This window comes from Zootoca vivipara, chromosome 2, assembly GCF_963506605.1.
Source record: "Zootoca vivipara chromosome 2, rZooViv1.1, whole genome shotgun sequence".
In the NCBI taxonomy this organism is placed as follows: domain Eukaryota; kingdom Metazoa; phylum Chordata; class Lepidosauria; order Squamata; family Lacertidae; genus Zootoca; species Zootoca vivipara.
The window spans coordinates 34,744,662-34,750,494 of record NC_083277.1 but is presented as its reverse complement, the minus strand read 5'-3'; the positions used below and the strand labels follow the sequence as shown (position 1 = coordinate 34,750,494).

Sequence of the window (5,833 nt, the reverse complement as noted above, 5' to 3'; positions counted from 1 at the left end):
AGTGGGTGATTGACTGACTGATAGCCGTTGATGACCGAAAACGACTGCAAATGGTTTTGCATGAAAAAGCAAGGGTTGAGATGTATCAGTCGTGTATCAGCTGTCAAATTCAGCACAACCGCCAGCTTCCACATGGAATACACAAACAGCACTTCTTCCACTGCAAAGGGCCTAGTACCACATAAGGGTTGTGAACACGCTTCTCACACGTCACAAGTCTGGAGCTGTTTCTTAGCTATTTCCATTGGCAAGGAGTTAGGTGCAATATTTCACAGTTGAAAGATGTCGCTGTTGGTAATTATTTGTGTGTGGAACAAAGGGAACATTCTGTGCTCTCTCTCAAATTCTGAAAACTTGGGCTCAAATAGCCCGAGGACCAAATGCTCACAACATTGCACCAGAAATAGCACAAAGTTGACGGCTCTGCATATACTTCTAAAATTATAAGGACAAAGGAAAACTATGGGCTTTGGCTCATTGATGGCGGTGTTAACTTTTTCTGCTAGGGAGACCACTTTGCTCAGAAATGAAATTGGCAGGTATGGAAAAAAATTGATGTTTGATACCTCACTGTGCTTTTGTACTATGTTGGAAGCCATCCAGAGTGGCAGGGGCAACCCAGTTGGATATGTGGGATATAAGTACTACTAGTAGTAGTAGTAGTAGTTGTTACTGCTGTAGAAGAAAGGCCAGGAAAATGTAACCTTAAACCCATGTAACCTAGCACTTTCATATAGGAACTTAAGAAACTGCTTAATACCAGGTCAAGCTATTTGACTATCTACTGTACTCTGGCAGTGCAAAGCTCTCTTTCCCATAACATGCTCTACCTGACCCTTTTAACTGGAACTGCTGAGGGCTGAGCTTGAAACGTCTGCATGGAAAGCATGTGATCTACCACTGAGCCATAGTCCATTGCCAATTACAGCTGAAGGGGCAGGGAAAAAAGCAACACACACACAATTTACAAAAACGCCCTCAGTAGGACTCCTAAGTACAGAATTCTTGCACTTAGGATGGTATTTCTGGATAGAGATGGGCAAGTTTTTAAAATTAAATGTTGAAGTAGAATTTACATATTTTGCATACAGAAATGAGATTGTCATGACATAATTTTAGTTTGTCATATAAAAACATAAAAAATAAAGCAACTGATTTCTCAGCTAAAACCAAAAATTCCAAATTCTACATAACCATTTTTTTGGGGGGGGGGGAGGATGGGAAAAATCAGGGTTTTCTAAAACCAAAATTACCCCTTTCAAGCCAGTCCTCCCTTATCCCCCCAAACACCTTTCCCCATGGGCTCCCAATCCCCATTATTCCCTCTTCTTTAAAAGGAATGAGGGCCCCCCCTTCCCCACACCTTAGAGTACATCCTGCCTGTTATATTATGTGTCACTTCCATCCATGGGCAATAAGAGTTTTTCTATGGGCCAAATAAAAGAAGACAGTGCGGGGGGGGGTTGAACATATCTTGTACCCTCCATTGGTTCTCGATGTATATCAGGAAACATAATTTCTGTAAAATTACTTTTCGCCTAATAATGTTACTTTATGGAAAGAGAACACTTTTCTTAACAATTAGAGGCATCTGTTTCTCACCACATGGGGTCCATACAAGATGTGTAAGTAACAATTAAAGCTCCAATAAACTTAGACTTTTATATTCCTTCTAAAATATTAATTATATGAAAGGAAGAGCAATGGAAATAAAAGGGATTTAAAAGAAGAAAAGGGTCAGGACAGAAGAAAACAGGGGAGCAAAAGTTCACAAACAAGCATTTTGAAATGTAGGTGTGAAAGAACTATCACAGTTCTTGTAAGGAATATAGGAGAGAGTCATACTCCACAGAAAAAGAATTTGCCCAGAAAATTATTCATGGAAGCAAAGCCACGTGAAGTCTCACCATTTGTCAAACTCATGACTCAAGCCTCATGAGCATGTCGGCTCAAGTGTCACTGTTACACTTAAATGTAAGGGAATGAGAACGGAGGAATAGTGATGATTCTGGGAGAGTTTTCAAACTCAGGTTACCATGACTTTTACAAAACTTTTTGTAAAGTGTGTCTAAGATTCCTCTCTAAATTGAATTATTATTATTATTATTATTATTATTATTATTATTATTATTATTATTATTATTATTATCTCCAGAGTGGGTGGGTGATCAGGATGTTCTTCGTGTATTTCAGGATGTTCTTCGTGTATTTTTGTGAGCAAATAGCTGCTATATAGACATCATAATTCCACAATGCACCCTTGGTAAGTTACCACTGGAGGAAATTCCATACTACATAGGGAAATGGGGCAGACCCCCACTTTGCAGCAGCATAAATTGGGCCTCTGTATCGAACCCTTAAGAAAGAGCATTCTCGCGGATTGGGTCAACTGGGGGGACTTTCACTTTTTAGAAGTAATTATATGCTCATCCTAGAAATACTACACACTATTAGACTGAAAATTGATTGTAAAGGATTTGACATGGGCATTCTACTCTAGTATGAAAACTCTACTGTTTAAATAAAGCAATGTACCATGGAAAGAACTCGAAAGTGTAGCAATAAAAAGAAGGTGCAAACATATTCCTGGCAGTTTCAGCTGCACAAAGGACAAAGACTTCAGTATTATATTATATGACACAGTTGCTTTGATTCTGGGGATGGGGGGGGGGGGTTGGCAGGGTGTGTCTAACCCTAAGATATCTCTCCACCATAAGGGTTGTCACTGCAGATTCCTTATTTTCTTACAGCAGTTGACATTATTGGAATTTCAAAAAGAAATTGATACATGATGTAACTCCCCAGGTCTTTACATATATATATATTTTGTTACCACAAAACAATGCAGCTAAATGTATAAAGCATTGAACAAGTTGGCCAGTTCCTTTCCCTGCTGATCTATGATATTCTACTAAGCAATGATCAGGATGAGTCACCTAGAAAGTATTCAACTAAAAGAAAGAATTTGACACACTGTCCGGTAAAGTTAGCAATGGGAATAGAACACTGCTTTCTTACCTCCAAATGAAGCTGGACTTTTGTAAGCATAGCTAGATATGTTTCTGGCTTTTGAGTTACCCTGCCAGGAAATCTGCTCTTAAAGTGGCAAAAGAACCTGCATACCTCAACATTCCATCCCATAATCGGCTTTGCCTGCTTTGTGGTGGAATATCACCTTTTATGCACTATGCTTCCTTGGTTGGCTCTTAGGTACAAAGCAGTCATGTTTTCACACTTTCCTAGTAGTTAGTTATGACTTGGGACAGGTGTGGAGCAAATTGCAGTTTTCTCTGTGGGGTGGAAGTACATAGAATCATAGAATCATAGAGTTGGAAGAGACCACAAGGGCCATCCAGTCCAACCCCCTGCCAAGCAGGAAACACCATCAAAGCATTCCTGACAGATGGCTGTCAAGCCTCTGCTTAAAGACCTCCAAAGAAGGAGACTCCACCACACTCCTTGGCAGCAAATTCCACTGCCAAACAGCTCTTACTGTCAGGAAGTTCTTCCTAATGTTTAGGTGGAATTTTCTTTCTTGTAGTTTGAATCTGTTGCTCCGTGTCCGCTTCTCTGGAGCAGCAGAAAACAACCTTTCTCCCTCCTCTATATGACATCCTTTTATATATTTGAACATGGTTATCATATCACCCCTTAACCTTCTCTTCTCCAGGCTAAACATACCCAGCTCCCTAAGCCGTTCCTCATAAGGCATCGTTTCCAGGCCTTTGACCATTTTGGTTGCCCTCTTCTGGACACGTTCCAGCTTATCAGTATCCTTCTTGAACTGTGGTGCCCAGAACTGGACACAGTACTCCACGTGAGGTCTGACCAGAGCAGAATACAGGGGTACTATTACTTCCCTTGATCTAGATGCTATACTCCTATTGATGCAGCCCAGAATTGCATTGGCTTTTTTAGCTGCTGCATCACACTGCTGACTCATGTCAAGTTTGTGGTCTACCAAGACTCCTAGATCCTTTTCACATGTACTGCTCTCAAGCCAGGTGTCTCCCATCCTGTATTTGTGCCTTTCATTTTTTTTGCCCAAGTGTAGTACTTTACATTTCTCCTTGTTAAAATTCATCTTGTTTGCTTTGGCCCAGTTGCCTAATCTGTTAAGGCCATTCTGAAGTGTGATCCTGTCCTCTGGGGTGTTAGCCACCCCTCCCAATTTGGTGTCATCTGCAAACTTGCTCAGGATGCCCTCAAGCCCATCATCCAAGTCATTGATAAAGATGTTGAACAAGACTGGGCCCAAGACAGAACCCTGCGGCACCCCACTAGTCACTACTCTCCAGGATGAGGAGGAGCCATTGATGAGCACCGTTTGGGTTCGGTCAGTAAGCCAGTTACAAATCCACTGAATGGTAGCATTGTCTAGCCCGCATTTTACCAGCTTCTTTACAAGAATATCATGGGGCACCTTGTCAAAGGCCTTGCTGAAATCAAGATAGGCTACATCCACAGAGTTCCCTTCATCTACCAGGCTTGTAATTCTGTCAAAAAATGAGACAATTTAGTGGCACCAATTGTCCTGCATTTTAAAGAAGTCACAATTCTAGCAATCAGTGTGTCTTGGAGTATGCATGTGTCAAAATTCAGTTTTCTTAATGGCCTGGAAGCACTCTAACCATTGGGAATAATACTAATGGCCTGGTTTTGAGTGAACTGTTTACAAATGCCCACTTTTAAGGTCTGTTTAATAATCGGTAATGGAGGCAGAATCTTTCCCCCACAATATCAGCTACTGTAAGTGTGTTTGACGAACCAGAGAATGACTAATCAAGCTCTTTGCTTTTTAACCATGCAGATTTGTGGCTGATAGCACGCCAGGTGTACTCAAACCACATACTGCTGCTACCTTCTAAGGTAGCATGGTGTGCCTGCCTCATGTTGCAGACCACATCGCCCTCCAACATCCCTCTAGTTAGGGCACTTGACCCACTTCCCCATGCAGCAGCACTCACTGATGGACAACAGTTGTCTACCAACAAACTACTACATAAACCACCACTACTAGGCAAGGTGACAGGCTCTGACTGTGGAGGTACAAAGCAGCCATCCAGGTGTGTAGCCTTCTCCTCCATGAATTTGTCTAATCCTTTTTTAAACCCATCTAAGTTGGTGGGCCTCATGGTCTCTTGTGGGAGAAAATTCCATAGTTTAACTATGTCTTATTGTCTCACTTCTTTCATTGCAGGGATGATATTTCAGGAGTAAAGAAAGGAAAGAGGAACAGAACATTATTTTATTTTATTGCTGTATATTAGCTATTCCGAACAATGTACATGAAGCCCGGAGATACCTTTATAAACTAATAGTGAATGGAATACAGGGGATTGCCTTTGGTTTGGGGGTTATTGGATCATTTGTCAGTTTTGGCATTTTTGGCACATAACAAAGTAAAGAACACCTAGTGGAAACATAAGCAAAAGACAGACTCTGACTCACTTTTCTTTATTGCTCTATATGCAGAAGCTACATTTAAATGAAATGTTTCTGGCACAATGGTTTTAATATGCACAATGCTGCAGTATTGTTTCCCCTTCTTGTTCTGTTCTGTTGAGGTTTTCTCTGCCTCAGGTTTTGCGGCATTTTCTCATTTGTGCCATGGCATGACTGCAAATGATAATGCTGCGCATTTCAGAAAAGGCCCACTGTGCTACCTTTAAATTGAGAGTACTTCCTGTATCCCATTCATACTTCCATTAACTCCATTAGTGGGAGATTTGTCTCTTGATGGATGTTATGAGCACTAATTGCCAAGAAGGAGGCATTAGATGAAACAGAACATCATGAAAGTTTGTAAGATCTCCAACCTGTGGCTGATTTC

General features: G+C 41.1%; 1 long non-coding RNA gene across 1 annotated transcript; it reads left to right on the top strand.

Annotated features, from left to right (window-relative positions):
* The first annotated feature begins 488 nt into the window (after nucleotides 1-488).
* On the top strand, nucleotides 489-5,166 carry LOC132591623 (uncharacterized). Its single transcript, XR_009557060.1, has 3 exons — nucleotides 489-539; nucleotides 2,194-2,263; nucleotides 4,811-5,166. It is a non-coding gene; the product is annotated as an uncharacterized LOC132591623 (long non-coding RNA).
* Nucleotides 5,167-5,833: the final 667 nt, after the last annotated feature.